General features: G+C 44.8%; 4 non-coding genes across 4 annotated transcripts; all 4 read left to right on the top strand.

Moving 5' to 3' along the window:
* Positions 1-4: 4 nt before the first annotated feature.
* Positions 5-77, top strand: TRNAK-CUU (transfer RNA lysine (anticodon CUU)). The gene has a single exon. It is a non-coding gene; the product is annotated as a tRNA-Lys (tRNA).
* A 361-nt stretch (positions 78-438) lies between these two features.
* Positions 439-511, top strand: TRNAK-CUU (transfer RNA lysine (anticodon CUU)). The gene has a single exon. It is a non-coding gene; the product is annotated as a tRNA-Lys (tRNA).
* A 12,734-nt stretch (positions 512-13,245) lies between these two features.
* TRNAK-CUU (transfer RNA lysine (anticodon CUU)) lies at positions 13,246-13,318 on the top strand. Its single transcript has one exon. It is a non-coding gene; the product is annotated as a tRNA-Lys (tRNA).
* Positions 13,319-16,856: 3,538 nt separating this feature from the next.
* TRNAK-CUU (transfer RNA lysine (anticodon CUU)) lies at positions 16,857-16,929 on the top strand. The gene has a single exon. It is a non-coding gene; the product is annotated as a tRNA-Lys (tRNA).
* Positions 16,930-24,145: the final 7,216 nt, after the last annotated feature.

The following is a 24,145-nucleotide window of genomic DNA, read 5'->3' as shown; positions in this document are numbered from 1 at the left end:
CCCAGCCCGGCTAGCTCAGTCGGTAGAGCATGAGACTCTTAATCTCAGTGTCTTGGGTTCGAGCCCCACGCTGGGCGAGTTTTTCGCACACAGCTAACAGATGATCGCCTTACATGTTCATAATAAGTAATCAAGACCTACATTCCATCGTCCGGCTAGCTCAGTCGGAGGAGAATGAGGCTTTTAATCTCAGGGTCGTGGGTTCGACACACACGCTGGCCAATTTTGTCGCTGTCATCTAACACATGCTCGCCTTACATGTTCTTAATAAGTAAACAAGACCTATGTTACACAGCCCGGCTAGCCCAGTCGGTTGATCACGAGACTCATAATCTCAGGGACGTGAGTTCGACCACACGCTGTTCGAGTTTTTCGCTCTCATCGAATATCTGATCGTCTTACATGTTCTTAATAAGTAATCAATTCTGACGTTGCACAGCCCGGCTAGCTCAGTCGGTAGAGCATGAGACTCTTAATCTCAGGGTCGTGGGTTCGAGCCCCACGCAGGGCGAGAATTTTGCTCTCATCGAACACATGATCGTATTACATATTCTTAATAAGTAATCTATTCCGACCTTGCACAGCCCGGCCAGCTCAGTCGGTAGAGCATGAGACTCTTAATCTCAGGGTCGTGGGTGCGACCACACGCTGGGCGAGTTTTTCACTCTCATCGAAATTATGATCGTCTTTCATGTTCTTAATAAGTAATCAATTCTGACGTTGTACAACCCGGCTAGCTCATTCGGTAGAGCATCAGACCCATAATCTCAGAGTGGTTGGTTTGAGCCCCACGCTGGGCGAGTTTTTCGCGCACAGCTAATAGATGATCGTCTTACATGTTCATATTAATTAATCAAGACCTACAATTCACCGCCCGGCTAGCTCAGTCGGTAGGGCATCATGCTGTTAATGTCCTTAATAAGTAATCAATTCTGACATTGCACAGCCCGGCTTGCTCAGTAGGTAGAGCATGAGACTTTTAATCCCAGGGTCCTGGGTTCCTGCCCCACTCTGGGCGAGCTTTTCGCACATAGCTAATAGATTATCGTCTTACATGTACATAATAAGAAATCAAGACATACACTCGACGGCCCGGCTAGCTCATTCGGAAGGGCATGAATCTCTTAATCGCAGGGTCGTGGGTTCGACCTCCACGCTGGGCGAGATTTTTGCTCTCATCAAATACATGATCGTCTTACATGTTCTTAATAAGTAATCAAAACTGGCATTGTACAGCCCGGCTAGCTCAGTCGGTAGAACTTGAGACTCTTAATCTCAGGGTCGTGGGTTCGAGCCCCACGATGGGGGAGGTTTCCGCACACAGCTAATAGATTATCGTCTTACATGTTCATAATAAGTAATCAAGACTTTCATTCCACCTCCCGGCTAGCTCAGTCGGTAGGACATGAGGCTTTTAATCTCAGGGTTGTGGGTTCGACAAGCACGCTGGTCAATTTTGTCGCTGTCATCTAACACATTGAACGTCTTACATGTTCTTAATAAGTAAACAAGACCTATGTTACACAGCCCGGCTAGCCCAGTCGGTAGAGCACGAGACTCATAATCTCAGGAACGTGAGTTCGACCACACGCTGGACGAGTTTTTCGCGCTCATCGAATACATGATCGTCTTACATGTTCTTAATAAGTAATCAATTCTGACATTGCACAGCCCGGCAAGCTCAGTCGGTAGAGCATGAGACTCTTAAAATGATTGGATCCAGTTTCACAATTCTTTATAGTTACTTTAGATGTAAAGTCTTTATGCTTGTAGAAGTTGAATTCAGAAGGAAACTTTTAGTTTTTAAAGTTGAGGAAAAATTTTCTAAGTCCACCAGATATTGCAGTTGGATTCAAAACTGTAGTATTTGTTGATATTAAATGTCCATGTAGCTGATTGAGTACATTCAAGGTTGATTAAGTTAGACGGCCAGACCGGCCGCTGCTGCTTGTGTCCAGAGGAGGCCGCTCGGACCCCTCAAGTACCCTGAGATACCGCTCGCCCGCACTATGAGTGGAGTAGTGGAGTTGAAGCACGCCGCGCCCGCGGCGAACATACAGGTCGCGGGCGAGTTGCAGGTTGTGCGCCGCACATGAGCCTTGGCCGGGCGGAGGACTCCGGCTCGCCGTACCCTGGTTCGCCTCACTGGAGAGGGGCGTGCCCCTACCCCACCTCAGTGGCGGTACGTCTCCGCGCTGCTGCGGGGGCACTGAAACATTAAAGCTCGGCGGCAGAATTTTGGTGGACCATAATTGTTTTAGGGTACAGTCTTTGTGGCGAGGTTGAGGGGCCAGCGGCGTGGAGATATTTATTTCATTAGAAAGCCACTGTGTGTTGTTGAGCAGGAGACGGGAGCGTGGTAATGGCCATGGCAAGGACAGGATGGCAGTTTAACTGGTCGGGGAAGGTTTACGAAACTGCTTACATATAGGGAAACAGATTCCAAGGGCAGAAGGCCTTAAAAGTGAAACCCCTCAAACAAAAATATAACCTTCATATTTCTTTCAAAATTATGTGAAGCAAGTTAGCACAGAAATTACACCGGTTTCACCTGTGACAGGTGAACCCTAAATATCCTCTCGGTGGCTGGATTGCTTAGCAATAATGTAACGGGTGTAAGGAAATCGAGAATAGTACACGGCCCATGAAATCTGGGGGCAAGCTTGCCCGCGGGAACAAAATTCTTGACCATCACCTGATCGCCTACCTTCAAATTGGTGGGTCTCCGTCCACGATCATATCTTTCCCTAACCTTTTCATGAGACACTTTAAGATTGGCTTTAGCCTTCTTCCAAAGATCTTTAATGTTATCGGGATCTATTGTCTCAGGTAGAATGTCACTCCGAGACCAGAGGTTAGAGAGCGGCGTGTTGGGAACAAACTTGAACATCAACGAAGCTGGAGTAAACTTATGAGATTCATGAACCACCGAATTCAAAGCAAAAGCTAACCAATGCAGGGACGTGTCCCACCTAGAATGATCTTCATGATGATAGGCAATCAACGCGGACCTCAGATTACGATTAACCCGTTCAGCCAGAGATGTTTGAGGATAATAAGCAGAAGTTGTCACATGAGATATGGACAGATCAAAACAAAATTTACGAAATAAATTAGATGTGAAAGCCTTAGCATTGTCAAACACAATATATTGACACGGACCAAAAGAAGCAAAGATTGAATTTAGACAAGTGATGGTGGACTGAGTCCGCCTCTGCGGTGTAGTGGTTAGCGTGATTAGCTGCCACCCCCGGAGGCCCGGGTTCGATTCCCGGCTCTGCCACGAAATTTGAAAAGTTGCACGAGGGCTGGAACGGGGTCCACTCAGCCTCGGGAGGTCAACTGAGTAGAGGTGGGTTCGATTCCCACCTCAGCCATCCTGGAAGTGGTTTTCCGTGGTTTCCCACTTCTCCTCCAGGCGAATGCCTGGATGGTACCTAACTTAAGGCCACGGCCGCTTCCTTCCCTCTTCCTTGCCCATCCCTTCCAATCTTCCAATCCCTCCACAAGGCCCCTGTTCAGCATAGCAGGTGAGGCCGCCTGGGCGAGTTACTGGTCATAATCCCCAGTTGTATCCCCCGACCAAGAGTCTGAAGCTCCAGGACACTGCCCTTGAGTCGGTAGAGGTGGGATCCCTCGCTAAGTCCGAGGGAAAAACCGAACCTGGAGGGTAAACAGATGATGATGATGATGATGGTGGACTGAGCGGTAGCCAGCTTAGTCGGAAATAACCAGGAAAATCTTGTAAAACCATCTACACATACAAACATGAACTTGTTGGCATTTCCCTTTGACTGGGGGAAGGGTCTTACATAATCAATATACAGGCATTCCATTGGGCGCGACGCTTGATGAGAAGAAAAAAGGCCTACCTTGGTAGACATGGTGGGTTTACTAAGCAAACAAGATTTACAAGCCTTTACTAGTTCACGGATTTCACCGTCCATACCTTTCCAGATGAACCTTTCACGAATCTTTTCACGAGTTTTAAAGATGCCTAGATGCCCCCCCTAATGGGGTCTCATGATAGTACTTAAAGATCATAGGTACAAGAACAGCTGGAACGACAACTTTCATCATCCTATCATGCCTCGAAGGGCAACATAAAACACCATTCCTCAGTACATATGGGACGACGTGTTCCCCAGAAGGAAGGGTTTCCATTATCGGAGCCAGCGTCGGATCTTCACGTTGGTATTTCTCAATGTCCCTAAACAGCATGGGAGCATCTGATAAGATGGCATTAACCTCAGATAGTATGGACTCGGGAGGGGATGAACTATCGACCGGTTCATGGGTCTCGACGTCGTTGGAAAACATACGGCTGAGTCCGTCTGCAACAACATTTTCAGTACCTCTGATATGCCTAACGTCAAATTGGAATGCCGAAATTCGGATAGCCCACCGGGCTATACGACCAGTACAACGCGGCCTACCTAAGACCCAGCTTAGTGCTTGATTATCCGTCTCCAAGTCGAATTTGACATGTTCCAGATAGAGACGGAACTTTTCTAAGGCAAATAAGACTGCCAAACCTTCGAGCTCATAGATGGAATACTTGGCTTCTTGAGTCGATAGAGTCCTAGATGCATAGGCGATGGGTCACCTCCCTAGTTCAGTCTCTCGAAGAAGGACTGCAGCTACCGCCGACGACGACGCGTCGGTTTGGACGATGAATTTCTTCGAGAAATCAGGCATAGCAAGGACAGGGGCATTACAGAGAGCTAATTTCAGGTCTTGAAAAGCAACTTGTTGCGAAGGCCCCCACTCGAATTTGATGCCTTTCCTACGAAGAAGGTTCAAGGGAGCCGCTCTATTAGCGAAGTTAGGAATAAACTTCCTGAAGAAATTCACCATACCAATGAACCTGGCGATCCCTTTGATGTCCTTGGGAGGTTTAAAATCACGGATGGCCTGTGTTCTAGAATGATCGACTGCAACACCATCGGGCGACACAATATGCCCTAGGAATGACATGGAGGGCATAGCGAAGGCAACCTTGGACAACTTCACAGGAAGGCGATTGAGAACTTCTGGCAGATGATCTAGTTGTTCTTCAAAAGTCTCCGAAAATACGACGACATCATGAAGATAGTGATACAAGTACTCGAATTTGATGTCGGAGAAGACCCTATCTAGCAGTCTAGTGAGTACAGCTGCTCCCGTGGGGAGCCCGAAAGGCACGCGGTTGTATTCATACAAATTCCAATCCGTGGCAAACGCTGTAAGGTGTTTAGCCTCTTCAGCAGGGGGAATTTGATTATAGGCCTGATTCAAATCCAAGATGGTGAAGAATTTAGCTCTACGAAACCATTAAAAACAAGAATGAAGGTCAGGAAGGGGCACAGATTGTAACACCACCTTCCGATTGAGAGCCCTATAATCAATGACAGGCCTGCAGCAAGCTTGGGGTTTCGGAACTAGAAAAATAGGCGACGAATACGCCGACTTAGAGGGCCTAATAATGCCATCCTTTAACATTTGATCAATGATTTCTTTCAGAGCCTGCATTTTAGGTGGAGATAGCCTATATGGTGGAAAACGGACAGGAATCGAATCCGTGACCTCAATTTTGTATTCAATCAGGTCAGTAACACCAAGAGTATCAGAGAACACCTCTGGAAACGACTGACACAACTTACGAATACTATCAGCCTGCTCCTCAGGTAGATGTCTATGGTCTAACAACATCTCATCCTGGGTAGGTGAAATAGATGAACATGATGCAGAATTACATTTCAATAAGGGTATTTTACAATTGGAAGCAAATTTGAATGTGCACGACTTACTCTGAAGGTCGAGCACTAGACCGGTATGAGAAATGAAGTCAGCTCCCAGTATAATGGGGCAAGACAAGTGCTTGGCCACAAACAATTTAACATTCCAAGTAAATTTAAAAATACGAATTTTGTCATATAAGGAGCCTAAAATTTCTAATGGAGAAGAATTAGCCGAAACATATTGAACAGAAGATGATCAATGGTCAGGAAGTTTACAAATAGATTTCAATTTCGAATACCATTCAGCCGAAACAATAGAACAAACACTCCCTGAATCTAAAAGAGCAGTTATAGGCTCATTATTTAACTCAATTTTGAGAAAAGGTACGGGTGCGGGGTATCCGCCGCAATCCTAAGACATTCTTTAGGGCATTCAAAAGATAAATTTGAAGATTGAATTTTCCCTGAATTTTCGACCTGTTTACCAGGGGCTGAGCCTCGGGAAGCTGGATTAGTGGACTCAGCCGAAGCCACCAGTCACTTTTGATTGTTGTTGGAGGTTGCACCCGAAGTTGAGCAAGAGGGGGTGCTGTTGGTATTAGGGCAGTTCTTAACAATATGGGAGAACGCGCCGCATTTAAAACAGCCTTGAGATGACCCTGCTCCATTCCTTGTCCCACTAGACTTGATTGATGGGCACTTGTTCCGAAGATGGTCAGGCGACCCGCAAGCATAACATTTACGGGGTGTGTCTGGTCGGCGAGGTGGAGGCCGAGGATTACTAAAAGAAGGAGGGGTTCTTTCGCAACACGCAAGGAATCGGCGTATCTAACTCCTTCAGCCGATACAGCCATAGCTTCTAGCTCAGCGAAAGTTTGCGGACGCGAGCGAAACACAAGTATGATCGGTAAGGTGGTGAAATACCTTCTACAATAGCCTGTACAATTTGATCTTCCGGAAAATGAAGAGCAAACACCCCGGTATAGAATTTAATGTCTAGTATGAAATCAGCAAGATTCTCATCCAGTCTTTGTACTCGATAATAGTACTTCTGAATCAGAGATGACCTAGCACGAGCAGGAATGAAATTTGCAAGAAGGTGTGCATGAAAATCTTCAATAGATGATTGTTCGGCAATGGCTCTTACTATTTTGTCTGAGAGAACACTATTGCATAGGGATAGATGATTTGCAAAATTTGACAAGCAGAAAGAGAAAAAACGAGGGCATGATCCTGAAACTCAACTAAAAACCTTAAGAATGAATTTACGTCACTTGTAGAGTTAACCGAAAACTTAGAAATACCTCTAAGCAACATAGCTAATAGATGGTGTAAACTGCTGAAACCAGGAGATGCAGTAGGAAGGGGCCTAAGTGGCGGATAAGCAGATTCAGAAGGAGCATTATTTAGCACAAAGGGTGGAATGGACTTGCGACGATCTGCCACTGATACTGATGGGGCAGATGTTCGTTGTGTGGTCGCCTCAGTGTCCTTTCCTTCCTCTTTCGAGGAATCCTCCCCACTAACAATATTTACTACCATAGGTTGGTCGACTTTAGGGACGGCAGGTCCAGATAACAACTGACTAACTTTACTAGACAATCGGGACAAGTTTTCGGCCAGGACGCTAGCTTCCTTACCCTGAACGTCATTTAACTTCAGAGACAATAGATCACATACCCTATTATAAAAGTGGTACAACCTAGCCTGTACTCTTTTGAGTTGATTAGGAGATGGATCACTTACTTCAAAAAGCTAACTACAGATGCTAGCTCAGTAGTATTGTCATTGATCGTTGAGAGAGCATCGTCAATCTATTTTTCTCCCAAAGTCGGGATGGTAATAGGTAAATCAAGGGAATCTTTCAGCTTACTGGAGTCGACTGCAACCGTGCCTCCAGATTGAACGTTTCTGAGAGATAATTCATAAATTATTTCCACTTTAAGCAAATAGAAAGGATGAAGAACCTCGCGAGGGCCGGACATGATGATAGAGCAATTTTGAAAAAGGAAAAATCAAAAAATTTCAGCAACTGAGAAAATTGTTAGAGTTCGAAAGCAAAGCAATGTTTAGCTGTCAAAAGTGGCTAAATTGAGACCCATTCAACCACGCTTTGCTACCACTTGTTACCGCGTTTTGTGGATGTGCTGAGGTGAAAGAAGGTGCGGGGGTGAACAGGTCTCAAAATACGAAATTAAAGGTAAGATAAAATTTAACAAGGTTATATTTTCTTTTCAAGATTAAGAAATAACAAATAGAACAGGTACTCACAAGGGAACATCCACAATGGTGAAGTCGCCGATCGCGATGAAACTTAGCAAACACATTGAGGTACATGTAAAAACTATGCCAGCATCAATTTTAGGCGCCAACATTCATTAGCGCGTTAACTAAGGGGCCTAAAGTTGCGACATTTCAAGTTCCGCGCGATCAGCGATGAATACCTGCTGGCCAATGCTAAGCCGGCACACACACTTCCCGTCTGGAGACACACCCTCTGCACCGCCTTTTACCCTCCAAGTGGTTCTCCCCGGCACGTTCCCCTCCCTTCTCCTCGCGCTTGCCGGCTGCTTGGCTGTGGAACGAGACCGGCACTATATTTTGCTTCTTTACGTACTATAATTATTGAAATCCTTTAATTCACGTTCCGTTTCACACATAATGATAATAAATAACCCAAACGTATTTACTCATATTTTATGCAAATGTTATATTTTCATTCCTGCTAATTCCGGTGGGTTGTCAATTCGTGGGTACAACCCCGAGTTAAGCATCATCGGGCGTGGACAAACGTGGTATAAGGTACCGCGTCCGACCTAGGCTTCAATTATTATTTACGTCTGAAACACCTTGAAGCTGTCGGTAGTTTCATTTAGAGTGGACATACATATGAAATTTATTAAAATAAATCACCCACCTTGAAACAACGTTAAATATCCTTTTATTTAAAGAAATTACGTGCCCGGGGTAGAGGATCTCAATGAATGTAATGAGATGTTGTACCTCAGGATATCAAAATAAGGTTACAGGTCCAGACCTTCTTTTCATGTCCACTCCCCTACCCCCATTTTGTGTACGCTATCAGTTGTGTCATAACGAAACGAAATCGCGAACAACAGCAATGATAAACTCCGAGTTAGAAACTGCTGGTATTTCCCGTATTGCGTACTCTGGTATAAGGAATCTAGATAGAATGTTTTTATTTGTGCTTGTATTGAACGATGTATTTATGTTTTGCAGTGAAAGGCACAACACATTTCAATTGCAGCCATGGTTGTCGAACATAAATCAATTAAATGCATAGACAACTTTGATATGAGTATGACATGGAATGATTGACGTAATAAGCAAAATCTTTAAAAAGAAATAAAGATGTGCATTTATATATGCAGTAGATAGGCTATACCGTAATCACAGGCAGATCTGTAGTCCTACTTACTCGTACTTTTGCGCTATAGCTGACAGAGGTCTATGTATTCAACAAGTAGCCATACTAAAGTATCACACTACAGTCTTCTGGGTACAATGGCAGTTACATACGTAAAAGTGTACATGGCTATTGTACGAACTGGTACAACAATGTAAACTGCCTATACAATGTGGAAATTCCAAGGGAGAGCTATGAGGAAGGCTGATAGCGTACGCAGTGTAGCACAGGTTTTGTTCGACAGCTAAGCAGGCGGCAGCGCAGGGAGAGGGAAACGAGTGGTGCTGAACCAGGCGGGACGGAGGGAAGGAGGAGCAGAGGTGTGGCACAGAGCAGTGTTCCGGCTAAGCATTGGTCAGGAGGAATTCATCGCTGTTCGCGCGGAACTTGAAATGTTACAACTTTTAGGCCCCATAGTTAACGCGCTAATGAATGTTGGCGCCTAAAATTGATGCTGGCATTGTTTTTACATGTACCTCAATGTGTTTGCTAAGTTTCATCGCGATCGGCGACTTCACCATTGTGGATGTTCCCTTGTCAGTAGCCGAAACACAAATCGATAATGTACAATTACAGAGTTACAGAATTTGGGCTCCGAGAGCCAGACACACAATTCTTGAGCTATAAGCCCAACGTGTCCGACTCGTTGGCTGAACGGTCAGCGTACTGGCCTTCGGTTCAGAGGGTCCCGGGTTCGATTCCCGGCCGGGTCGGGGATTTTAACCTTAATTGGTTAATTCCAATGGCACGGGAGCTGGGTGTATGTGTTGTCTTCATCATCATTTCATCCTCATCACGACGCGCAGGTCACCTACGGGTGTCAAATAGAAAGACCTGCACCTGGCGAGCCGAACCCGTCCTGGGATATCCCGGCACTAAAAGCCATACGACATTATTAGCCCAACGTTACGATATACAGAATTCAACAAAGGGGCAGAAGACCCCAATCATGCCCAGGAGCACTTGCTCCCAATTACACAGTAAAGCCTCCTCGAGGCGCGCAGAAAACAAAATTTAAGAAAGAGTGACTCGCTCTTAAGTTCAAGCCTATGAAAGGCCACACCAAACTCAACATTCAAGTTGACCTCCAAACACAAATAACACAGGGGTAAAAATACCCAACCTACTGAGGCCTATTCGGTAAAGAAGCAGGTCAATTACATGGCCTCTAAAATACCAACTTGAGAGGAGGCGTTCTTGCACTGCTAATACACTTTATATAAAACCTACTTGGCACTAGGCCGTTACTGCAAGGGCTAATCCCATACTAAGGAGGTGACTTATAGAAGAAGAAAATTTACATTACATTAAGGAAGAAACGGTTGTGAAAATAAGGTCACCTCAACGCAATATGAGTGGGAGCTCGAGAGGGTTAAGCACTCTATATCCCAATATGTAGTTTAAAAAGATAGAATTGGTACCAAGTGTCTTTATATTTTAGGGAAAGTTCATCATCATCATCATCATCTGTTTACCCTCCAGGGTCGGTTTTTCCCACGGACTAAGCGTGGGATCCCACCTCTACCGCCTCAAGGGCAGGGTCCTGGAGCTTCAGACTTTGGGTCGGGGGATACAACTGGGGAGAATGACCAGTACCTCGCCCAGGCGGCCTCACCTGCTATGCTGAACAGGGGCCTTGCGGTGGGATGGGAAGATTGGATGGGACAGGCAAGGAAGAGGGAAGGAAGCGGCCGTGGCCTTCAGTTAGGTACCATCCCGGCATTTGCCTGGAGGAGAAGTGGGAAACCACGGAAAACCACTTCTAGGATGGCTGAGGTGGGAATCGAACCCACCTCTACTCAGTTGACCTCCCGAGGCTGAGTGGACCCCGTTCCAGCCCTCGTACCACTTTTCAAATTTCGTGGCAGAGCCGGGAATCGAACCCGGACCTCCAGGGGTGGCAGCTAATCACGCTAACCACTACACCACGGAGGCGGACTTAGGGAAAGTTACATGGTAAAAAGGCTTCGGACCTGCCCCGAGAGTTAAACTGCTGAGCTAGCAAGAAAAGAAGTTATTAAACGGCCATTACCTGGTGGTTGAACTGCTGCCCGAAGAAAGAGGCGCTTCCCGCCCCCCGCTACATAATTTACACAAAGATAGGTGTTACTGAATTGGCGCGGAACCCGAAAATCAGCAGTTTATATACCCTCGCGGAACATTCGAGACCTTTCATGAATGAGAACACCCGCCCACAAGCCTTTTATTGGACGACCAAAAGATTACCTGTCAGAACTGAAGAAGAAAACCAGGATTGGTGGAAAATTAATTACAGAAATTTATGATTGGCCAATTTCAAAACTGGCAGAACGAAAGGGTTAACGTTGCCAACTTAAACAAAAGCTGAAAGAAATTTAATAAGGAACAAACTTATAAAAACTAAATTTCTTCAAAAAAAAAAAAAAAAAGGGTTCCCTCACTTCGCACTAGGGTGCACAATAGTAGTTCGTAAGTATTGTCATCTAGAAGAGAATGTTCGCAATACTTGCTACAGAGAAAACAACAATGAATCGAAATTGACATAGTTCAGAACACTTCAAAATTTACCAGTAGGGACATCTTCTGAAAAACTTGAGAATTAACATGGTCGTTAAAGTTCAGGCTTCCTCCAGTAGAGGAGTTTCATCATCATCATCATCATCTGTTTACCCTCCAGGGTCGGCTTTTCCCTCGGACACAGCGAGGGATCCCACCTCTACCGCCTCAAGGGCAGTGTCCTGGAGCTTCAGACTCTTGGTCGGGGATACAACTGGGGAGAATGACCAGTACCTCGCCCAGGCGGCCTCACCTGCTATGCTGAACAGGGGCCTTGTGGAGGGATGGGAAGATTGGAAGGGATAGGCAAGGAAGAGGGAAGGAAGCGGCCGTGGCCTTATGTTAGGTACCATCCCGGCATTCGCCTGGAGAAGAAGTGGGAAACCACGGAAAACCACTTCCATAATGGCTGAGGTGGGAATCGAACCCACCTCTACTCAGTTTACCTCCCGAGGCTGAGTGGACCCCGTTCCAGCCCTCGTACCACTTTTCAAATTTCGTGGCAGAGCCGGGAATCGAACCCGGGCCTCCGGGGGTGGCAGCTAATCACGCTAACCACTACACCACACAGGCGGACAGAGGAGTTTCAACTGGCGCAAAGTTTGAAATAGCGGCGTGGTGTAGTACCGCTCGGTACATTCTTAATAAGTAAACAAGACCTATGTTACACAGCCTGGCTAGCCCAGTCGGTAGAGCACGAGACTCATAATCTCAGGATCGTGAGTTCGATCACACGCTGGGCGAGTTTTTCGCTCTCATCGATTATATGATCGTCTTACATGTTCTTAATAAGTAATCAATTCTGACATTGTACAGCCCGGTTAGCTTAGTCGGTAGAGCATGAGACCCTTAATCTCTGCCTCGGGGGTTCTAGCCCCACGCTGGGCGAGATTTTTGCTCTCATCCAATACATGATCGTCTAACATTTTCTTAATAAGTAATCAATTCTGACTTTGCGCAGCCCGGCTAGCTCAGTCGGTAGAGCATGAGACCCTTAATCTCACGGTCGAGGGTTCGAGCCCCACGCTGGGCGAGTTCTTCCCACACAGCTAATAGACGATAATCTTACATGTTCATAATAAGTAATCAAGACCTACATTCCACCGCCCGGCTAGCTCAGGCGGTGGGGCATCAGGCTGTTAGAGTTCTTAATAAGTAATCAATTCTGTCATTGCACAGCCCGGCTAGCTCAGACCGTTGAACATGAAAATCTTAACCCTCTAAATGATCGGCTTGCATGGTCTTAATAAGTAATCAATTCTGATATTGCACAGCCCGTATAGCTCAGTCGGTAGAGCATGAGACTCTCAATAACACCGTCCTAGGTTCGAGCCACACGCTGGGCGAGTTTCTCGCACACAGCTAATAGATGATCGTCTTACATGTTCATAATAATTAATCAAGACCTACACTCCACACCCCGGCTAGCTCAGTCGGTAGGGCATGAGGCTCTTAATCGCAGGGTGGTGGGTTCGACCCCCACACTGGGCGAGATTTTTGCTCTCATCAAATACATGATCGTCTTACATGTTCATAATAAGTAATCAAAACTAACATTGTACAGCCCGGCTAGCTCAGTCGGTAGAGCATGAGACTCTTAATCTCAGGGTCGTGGGTTCGAGCCACACGCTGGGCGATTTTTTCGCACACAGCTAATAGATGATCGTCTTACATTTTCATAATAAGTAATTCAGATCTTCATTCCAACGCCCGGCTACCTCAGTCGGTAGGGCATGAGGCTCTTAATCTCGAGATCGTGGGTTCGACACATACGCTGGCCAATTTTGTCGCTGTCATCTAACACAAGATCGTCTTACATGTTCTTAATAAGTAATCAAAACTGAGATTGCACAGCCCGGCTAACCCAGTCGGTAGAGCACGAGACTCATAATTTCAGGGACGTGCGTTCGACCACACGCTGGGCGAGATTTTCGATCTCATCGAATACATGATCATCTTACATGTTTTTAATAAGTTAACAAGATCTACGTTACACAGCCCGGCTAGCCCAGTCGGTAGACCTCCAGACTCATAAACTCAGGGTCGTGCTTTCGAGCCCTACGCTGGGCGAGATTTTTGCTCTCATGGGATAGATGATCGTATTACATGTTCTTAATGAGTAATCAATTCCGACATTGCCCAGCCCGGCTAGGTCAGTCGGAAGAGCATGAGACTTTTATTCTCAGGGTCGTGGATTCGAGCCCCACGCTGGGCGAGTTTTTCGGTCACAGCTAATAGATGATCGTATTACATGTTCATATTAAGTAATCCAGACCTACAATCCACCGCCCGGCAAGCTCATTCGGTAGGGCATGACGGTCTTAATCCCAGGGTCGTGGGTTCTACACCCACGCTGGGCGATTTTTTCGCTGTCATCTAATACATGGCCGTCTTACATGTTCTTAATAATTAAACAAGACCTACGTTACACAGCCCGGCTAGTCCAGTCGGTAGAGCACGGGACTCAAAATTTCAGGGTCGTGAGTTCGACCACACGCTGGGCGAGTTTTTCGCTCTCAACGAATACATGATCGTCTTACATATTCTTAATAAGTAATGAATTCTGACATTGCACAGCCCGGCTAGATCAGTCGATAGAGCATGAGACTCTTAATCACGGGGTCATGCGTTCGAGCCCCACCCTGGGCGAGTTCTTCGCTCACAACTAATACATGATCGTCTTACATGCTCATAATAAGTAATCAAAACCTACATCCACCGCCCGGCAAGTTCAGGCGGTAGGGCATGAGGCTCTTAATCGCAGCGTCGTGGGTTCGACCCCCACGCTGGGCAATTTTTTCTCTGTCATCTAACACATGATCGTCTTACATGTTCTTAATAAATGAACAAGACCTAAGTTACACAGCCCAGCTATCCCAGTCGGTAGAGCTCGAGACTCATAATCTCAGGGTCGTGGATTCGAGCCATACGCTGGGCGAGGTTTTTGCTCTCATCGAATACATGATCGTCTTACATGTTCTTAATCAGTAAACAAGACATACGATATACAGCCCGGCAAGCCCAGTCGGTAGAGCATGAGACTCTTAATCCCAGGATCGTGGGTTAGAGCCCCACGCTGGGCGAGACTTTTCGTCTCATCGAATACATGATCGTCTTACATGTTCATAATAAGTAATCAAGACGTACACTCCACACGGCGGCTAGCTCAGTCGTTAGGGCATGAGGCTCTTAATAGCAGGGTTGTGGGTTCGACCCCCACGCTGGGCGATTGCCTCGCTGTCATCTAACACATGATCTTCTTACATGTTCTTAATTAAACAGGACCTATGTTACACAGTCCGGCTACCTCTGTGGGTAGAGCATGAGACTCGTAATCTCAGGGTCGTGGTTCTAGCCCCAGGCTGGGCGAGGTTTTCACACACAGCTAATAGATGATCGTCTTACATGTACATAATAAGTAATCAAGAAATACAATATACCGCCCGGCTAGCTCAGTCGGTAGGGCATGAGTCTCTTAATCGCAGCGTCGTGGGTTCGACCACCAAGCTAGGCAATTTTTCTCTGTCATCTAACACATGATCGTCTTACATGTTCTTAATCAGTAAACAAGACCTACGTTATACAGCCCGGCTAGCCCAGTCGGTAGAGCACGAGACTCATAATCTCAGCGTCGTGAGTTAGATCACACGCTGGGCGAGTATTTCGCTCTCATCGAATACATGATCGCCTTACATGTTCTTAATAAGTAATCAATTCTGACATTGCCCAATCCGGCTAGCTCAGTCGGTAGGGCATGAGACTCTTAATCGCAGGGTCGTGGGTTCGACCCCCACGCTGGGCGATTGCCTCGCTGTCATCTAACACATGATCTTCTTACATGTTCTTAATTAAACAGGACCTATGTTACAGAGTCCGGCTAGCCCGGTCGGTAGAACACGAGACTCACAAATCAGGGTCGTAGGTTCGAGCCCCACGCTGTGCGATTTTCTCCCATACAGCTAATAGATGATCGTCTTACATGTACATAATAAGTAATCAAGAAATACCATATACCGCCCGGCTAGCTCAATCCGTAGGGCATGAGTCTCTTAATCGCAGCGTCGTGGGTTCGACCCCCAAGCTAGGCAATTTTTTCTCTGTCATCTAACACATGATCGTCTTACATGTTCATAATAAGTAATCAAGACCTACAATATACCGCCCGGCTAGCTCAGTCGGTAGGGCATGAGTCTCTTAATCGCAGCGTCGTGGGTTCAATACCCCAAGCTCAGCGATTTTTCCGCTGTCATCTATCACATGATCGTCTTACATGTTGTTAAAAAGTAATCTATTCTGACATTGCAGAGCCCGGCTACCTCAGTCGGTAGAGCATGAGACTCTTAATCTCAGGGTCGTGGTTTCTAGCCCCACGCTGGGCGAGTTTTTCGCACACAGCTAATAGATGATCGTCTTACATGTACATAATAAGTAATCAAGACCTGCAACATACCGCCCGGCTAGCTCAGGCGGTAGGGCATGAATCTCTTAATCGCAGGGTCGTGGGTTCGACACCCCAAGATCGGCGATTTTTTCGCTGTCATCTAACACATGATCGTCTTACATGTTGTTAGTAAGTAATCTATTCTGACATTGCACAGCCCGGCTACCTGAGTCGGAAGTCCATGAGACTCTTAATCTCAGGGTCGTGGTTTAGAGCCCCACGCAGGGCGAGACTTTTGCGCTCCTCGAATGTATGATCGCCTCACATGTTCTTCATAACTAATCAATTCTGACGTTGTACAACCCGGCTACCTCAGTCGGTAGAGCATGAGACTCTTAATCTCAGGGTCGTGTGTTCGAACCCCACGCTGGGCAGGGATTTTGCTCTCATCGAACACATGATCGTCTTACATGTTCTTAATAAGTAAACATGACCTTTGTTACACAGCCCGTCTAGCCCAGTCGGTAGAGCACGAGACTCATAATCTCAGGGACGTGAGTTCGACCACACGCTTGTCGAGTTTTTCGCACACATCGAATACTAGATCGTCTTACATGTTCTTTATAAGTAATCAATTCTGACATTGCATAGCCCGGCTTTCTCAGTCGGTAGGGCATGAGGCTCTTAATCGCAAGGTCGTGGGATGGTCCTCCACGTTGGGCGGGATTTTGCTCTCATCGAATACATGATCGTTTTACATGTTCTTAAGAGTAACCAATTCTACTATTGTACAGCCCGGCTAGCTCAGTCGGTAGAGCATGAGACTCTTACTCTCAGGGTCGTGGGTTCGAAGCCCACGCTGGGCGGGGTTTTTGCTCTCATCGAATATATGATCGTCTTACATGTTCTTAATAAGTAATCAATTCTGACATTGCACAGCCCGGCTAACTCACTTGATAGAGCATGAGACTCTTAATCTCAGGACCGTGGGTTCGAGCCCCATGCTGGGCGACTTTTTCGCACAGAGCTAATAGATGATCGTCTTACATGTACATAATATGTAATCAAAACCTACACTCCACCGCCCGGCTACCTCAGTCGGTAGGGCATGAGGCTCGTAAGCGCGGGGTCGTGGGTTCGACACCCACGCTGGGCGATTTTTCCGCTGTCATCTAACACATGATCGCCTTACATGTCCTTAATAAGTGAACAAGGCCTATGTTGCACAGCCCAGCTAGCCCAGTTGTTAGAGCACGGGACGCACAATCTCAGGGTCGTGAGTTCGATCCAACGCTGGGCGAGTTCTCGCTCTCGTCGAATACATGGTCTTCTGACATGTTCTTAGTAAGTAGTCAATTCTGACATTGTACAGCCCAGCTAGCTCAGTCGGTAGGGCATGAGGCTCTTAATCTCAGGGTCGTGGGTTCGACCCCCATGCTGGACGATTTTTTTCTCTGTCATCTAACACATGATCGTCTTACATGTTCTTAATATGTAAACAAGACCTACTTTACACAGCCCGGATAGCGCAGACGGTATAGCACGAGATTCATAATCTCAGGGTCGTGAGTTTCATCACACGCTGGGCGAGTTTTTCGCTCTCATCGAATACATGATCGTCTGACATGTTCTTAATAAGTAGTCAATTCTGACATTGCACAGCCCGGCTGGCTCAGTCGGTAGAGCATGAGACTCTTAATCTCTGGGCCGTGGGTTCGAGCCCCACGTGGACGAGTTTTTCGCACACAGCTAATAGATGATCGTCTTACATGTTCATAATAAGTAATCAAGACCTATAATCCACAGCCCGGCTAGCTCAGTCGGTAGGGCATGAGGCTCTTAATCGCAAGGTCATGGGTTCGACCCGCTCGCAGTATAATTGGACAGTTCTGCCGCCGCCACCGCCACCGGGCTCCCAGAGGCCACCTCCACCACCACCACAGCCAGAGGCCTCCCAGATGCCTCCTCCACCACCACCACAGCCAGAGGCCTCCCAGAGGTCTCCTCCACCACCCGCGGGAAATTTGAATTTGTAAACAAAGCCACATGCTTTTTGACAGCTGTCATCGACAACAACCTCAGTAGTACCAACTTAACCTAACTAGCGCGAGGTAAACAAAGCCACGTGTTTTTTGACAGCCACGTGCTTTTTGACAGACAACAACGCATCTCTAACCTCAGTACTGCCATCTTGATGGGCCTAAACCTCAGTAGTACCAACTTAACCTAACTAGCGCGTGGTAAACAAAGCCACGTGCTTTTTGACAGCCACGTGCTTTTTTGACAGCTGTCATCCGCCATCTTTAAACCACAGAGCACTGTGCTGCCCTCTTTATCGTAGTAGATGTAAAATTCGTCACCTGTCATCGGCAGTGCTGCCATCTTGGCGGGCCTAAACCTTAGTGCTACCAACTTAACCTCACTAGCTCGAGATAAACAAATCCACGTGCTTTTTTGACAGCTGTCATCCGCCATCTTTAATCTATAGAGCACAGTGCTGCCCTCTTTAGCTACTTACCTTTGAAATGTGGTGGCGGATAATTTGAATAATGCTTTTTGACAGCAGCCATTTTGCATCTCAAACCTCAGTGCTGCCCTCTTTAGCTAGATACCTGTAGTGGCAGACAATTCCACGTGACAGCAGCCATCTTTGAGCACAGTGCTGCCCCTCTTTGTGGCGGTGGGAAATTCCACGTGCTCTTGTTTGGAAACAAATTCACGTGCTATTTTCTGACAGCTGTCATCCGCCATCTTGCATCACAAACCTCAGTGCTACACTCTTTAGCTAGATACCCTTGAAATGTGGTGGCGCAAATTCTACATTCTCTTGTTTGGAAACAAACCTATGCGCTTTTTTGACAGCTATCATCCACCATCTTTAATCCAGAGAGCACCGTGCTGCCCTCTTTAGCTACTTACCTTTGAAATGTGGTGGCGGCAAATTCTACGTGCTCTTGTTTGGAAACAAACCCATGTACTTTTCTGACAGCTGTCATCCGCCATCTTTAATCCAGAGAGAACAGTGCTGCACTCTTTAGTTGAAATGTGGTGGCGGCAAATTCCACGTGCTCTTGTTTGGAAACAAACCTATGCGCTTTTTTGACAGCTATCATCCGCCATCTTTAATCCAGAGAGCACCGTGCTGCCCTCTTTAGCTACTTACCTTTGAAATGTGGTGGCGGCAAATTCTACGTGCTCTTGTTTGGAAACAAACCGATGCGCTTTTCTGACAGCTGTCATCCACCATCTTTAATCCAGAGAGAACAGTGCCGCACTCTTTAGTTGAAATGTGGTGGCGGCAAATTCCACGTGCTCTTGTTTGGAAACAAATTCTACGTGTTCTTCAGCTGTCATCCACCATCTTTAATCAAGGGAGCACCGTACTGCCCTCTTTGTGGTGGCGGATAATTTGAAAAATTCTTTTCGACAAGCAGCCATCTTTAATCCAGAGAGAACAGTGCTGCCCTCTTTAGCTACTTACCTTTGAGGCGGTTAATTTGAAAAATTCTTTTCGACAAGCAGCCATCTTTAATCCAGAGAGAACAGTGCTGCCCTCGTTAGCTACTTACTTTTGAGGCAGTTAATTTGAAAAATTCTATTTAACAAGCTGCCATCTTTAATGAAAAGAGCATCGTGGTACTATCTTGCGTTTAAATTTTACGTCACAGCTGTCATCCACCACCTTGCATTGCTAACCTTAGTGCTGCCCTCTTTAGCTACTTACCTTTGAAAAAAAAAATCTATTTGACAAGCTGTCACCCGCCATCTTGCATCGCAAACCCCAGTGTTGCACGCTATGTAGTGGTGGATAATTTGAAAAAATCTTTTTGACAAGCAGCCATCTTTAATCAACAGAGCACCGTGCTGCCATCTTTAGCTACCGCCATCTTACATCGCTTACCTCGCTCCTGCACTCTTTAGTTGAAATGTGGTGGCGGTAAATTCGAACAAGTTTAATCACGCATCGGGAAAGCTAGAGTAAGCACGTGCTGCAGTGATGACGTCATCATGCATGTTTAGACTTGTCCGTTTTCTTAAGAGTAAGTCGGTGTAAAGGAATGTGGTAGCGGTAAATTCGAACAAGTTTAAACATGCATCGGGAAAGCTAGAGTAAGCACGTGCTATTGTGATGACGTCATTGTGCATGTTTAGACCTGATCGTTTTTCTTAAGAGTAAGTCGGTGTGAAGCAATGCAATAAGTACAACATTTTTTGAATGCGATCAAATATTTATTTACAAATGTACTACAACAGTGTTCGTTTTTGCTGCTGACAAGGTTGATGTGCTTCTTAACAACGTATGCTTCTGAAATGCCTCCTGCAACATTCAAATTAAACAAAGCATTTAGAAATATATTATACTAAGTATGTTATGCTTTACAGAGAAGATCATATACTTCTTACCTTGCTGTTATTCCTTTTCGGAATCATCATCATCATCATCATGAGGTACTAGAGAAAGTTCATTCATACACTGTGTACAGTGTTCAATCCTCGGATTTGGTCCATCCCAATCATCATCACCATTTTCTCCTCGATGCTTGTAATGTCGTTCAAAAGTTCTGCTTAAAGCTACTTCGATCGACATCTTACTGTGTAGAGGAAGGATGTCCCAAACATTATGTACGTAAGAGGCAGCGTACGTATATAAAAATCCTGGTGGTAAGTATTGAATAAGATGTTTCGGCATCGACGATCTACGTTTATAGAACATCTTAATAGCCTCACTCACTCGTGAAAGATAAATAAGATGTTGCGTATGAGCATGCAAACAGCATGCACATTTACAGTTTTGTTCCATAGCGTACGATGTCGAAGCACACACTAATGAAAATGATAAAGATCTATTCTTATTTATAGTCTCGTAACAATATTCGTTAGCGGATGGTAAGTAACATCACTCATATGAATAATAAGACAATAGGCTGCTGTGTTAGCAGGAATGTTTTCAGATGTTTCAAATTCTAAACGAATATCAACTGGAGATTTTTATAGATTCTTCATGATAAGAGCAGTCTATAACTACAATCGGTGCTTTATTTTTAAATTCTTGAGGTGTAAATAGCGGACGATCTTCTTTCTGATAATACGATGATTGAAATTTACAAAACATGTCATAGAGCATCCCAAACTTATTTTTCTCAAAGTTAATGTCTATGTTTTCGTAGGGATACGTAATTCCGTTGAGATATAGTCTAACGTGTCTTAATTTACAGTGATCAAACAGTGCGCTCTCTTTTTCGTGATTGAATTTACGATTAGTTTGAAATCCAAAAATAATGTACAAGGGCTTCTCAGTAAAACGTGATGTTTTAACAGCCCAGCTATGCTTGTTTGTAGGTGGTAACACAGGATATTCATGCAGCTCCCAACTTCTAAAACGTATAGGTAATGGTGTATCATTTTCTACAATCTTGAGCAATCGAAGTTTTTCACGATCAGATAAGGTTACATGTGGAATCCGCCACAGTATACGATGCAGTGTTATTTTCGATTCTACTGGTGTTTCTACTGCTTTAAGAGAATTGTAATCACTTCGATCACGGATTAGAATAAGCTCTTGTTTTGCGTTGATTATAATACGTGTAAAGTCTTCTGCGAATCCAAAAATATGTTTCAGTGATAACATACCCGTAAAAGTTCCATCCTCATTAATCATCCAGTTGTTAGTAGCTTTTGGACACCATCCAGCCATCCGCAAAAGATTACTTTCTTCATCACAGAAAGAAGGGTAGAGTTTCATTGCACTTGTAATACCAACATTCTTCGTTCGATCTATTTCAACATTATTTACTTCATATCGCGCTTCAGAAAAGAGAAAAGCTAGAGCATGGTTGTTTAGTTGTGAAGTGCTTGGTCCACTTCCATCAGACTTTTCTAGTCGTCCTTCAATATAGAGGTAGCTTTCGTGTGGTAAGGTGTAAACATCTTGCTGATTAATAATAAAATGAATTTCATCATTGTTATTTAATCCAAACGTAAAAGGTTGATAGGAATGAAGCTCACTTCGTACTACACCTTCACGACTTTCTACTGTATTCGTAATGTCTAGCATTTCTTCCATTCTGTTGTAGTAGTGTATATCCTAAATCTTGGAGTATCTGCTTATGGGTATCTGTTAACTCGATGAGTCTCTGCACACATGTAGTATGTCTTCGGAATGTACACCGTGTTTTATAGATGGTTTTCATACTGGTTTAAGATGTAGTTTGTAAGCTACGTACGCGTGCTGATCTAAATGAATAAGCTGATTATATTTATTTACAAGTCTAAGAGTAATGTTGCTAATGTGTTTTACAGACACAGGGTGATAAAGAACTACTGCTGGTTTCTCACAAATAGTATATCCACGTTCCTCTGTAACAATAAAGTCGTGCAGGACGTGCGAAGGTTGTAGATTACTATTCAAGTCTGTAATAATATTACAAGTAATGTTCACATTATAATCATCGAAGAGTTTTATAGGTTGATCAGACTCGTAACGTACGTTCGGTAGGAGCTCCCTCGATTAAAATCCAAGCAGTGGTCCAATCGAATCAGGTTGTGATTTGAAGTCAATCTTAAATGATGATTCAATAACACATTTATGTGTAATGTTGCTTATAGTGATTGAGAACTTGTAATTATGATTACTAAAACTATCTTCCCCAAACTGATCAATTAACGTACTTTCAATATAGTCGTGAATATCGTCTACTCTATAACTACCTGAGGGTAGTGTTAGCACATACTCATCGTAATAGATTTTGTTTAAACCATCACGCACATTATAGATTTTATTGTAGCTTTCAAACGATACTAGTCCAAGACTATGCCGCTGATAACCAAGTTCGATTGGTGGATTAAAATAGACGGTTGTTTCAGGTCTTTCTCCACGTACAGCAAACGTTCTTTCACTGTTCGTCATCACGTAGACACTAATGCACTTTCTCTACTGTCTGGGTTTGATATAAGAACATAAGACATAATCGTCCGCACATGCGTGTATTAAAGTTTTGCACACGGTTTTTATTGTAAACAATGTCTGCACTGCTTCCGAAATAACGTATGAGCTCAAAAGGAGGAGGTAAATCTCCATAGCTATCAAAATACCATACTTTAGATTTACGTTTTACATAAGCAACGTAATGAGTTCCAGGTCCACGACTGTCGTCCAAGTTAATTACGGCACTTTCACGTTCACGTGGGCGCGCTGGTAGTTGATCGCGCATATACACTCCTCGAAAATAATGAATTCCTAGTTGTTTAGCAAACGTAAAAACTTCATCATGCGTTAGAGCTCGATATGGCAGTGCATTCAGTAGACGTTTTTTGGAGAAATGTAGATACCAAGCCTTTTCTTGTATGGCGCTAGCTTCATGTTCATACCTTTGCCTCGTAACGCAATTGCCTCCATCGTCTTGTTATGACGTTCACTCTCTTTCAACTGTTGTTTCGCTTCTTCTACAGCTTTGACAGTTCTCGCTACAGCACTAGCACCACCTAGCAATGACCCTAAAGCTGCTAAGCCAGCAAACAGCGCAGGAAGAAATCCTCCTCGTTTTGGTACAGGAATAATTCGTGCACGTTTACTAAATATTGCTCTGCACTTTGGAGAAATTCTCGCTCTTGCTGGGCGTAACGCTTTAGTAATAGCTACACGAGGATTGTATTCCCATCGAATAGCTTTTTGCGCAGCCTTTATAACATCTTTCCATCCAACAGTGTTTACTTTCTTCTTCTTCTTCATGTCGTTTGGATATCGTTGTTTTACCATGCTGGACACGACTTTACTAGTCAAGAGCAAATCATAAACTAACCGTTACCTCTTGTTTCGTTTAATATATATATTACTATTACGTACTTTATGATTCAGTTATCATGAAGATTATAAAGCAGCAAGACACGCTACCTGTTACCGACATTGTACCACATCTCTTACCTAGTTCTAGTACAACTACAGGAAAACGTCATGGAACGTTGTTTCCTTTTACTGTTCGATGTATTATATCAGGCCCGTCGGGATGCGGGAAAACAAATCTTTTACTCACACTTATTACTTCTGTAAATGGTGTACGCTTCGAGAATATTTACGTTTTCGCA

The sequence above is a fragment of the Anabrus simplex genome, chromosome 7 (assembly GCF_040414725.1).
Source record: "Anabrus simplex isolate iqAnaSimp1 chromosome 7, ASM4041472v1, whole genome shotgun sequence".
NCBI classification, from domain to species: Eukaryota; Metazoa; Arthropoda; class Insecta; order Orthoptera; family Tettigoniidae; genus Anabrus; species Anabrus simplex.
The sequence above is the reverse complement of the archived record's forward strand: the minus strand, read 5'-3'. Positions and strand labels throughout refer to the sequence as shown.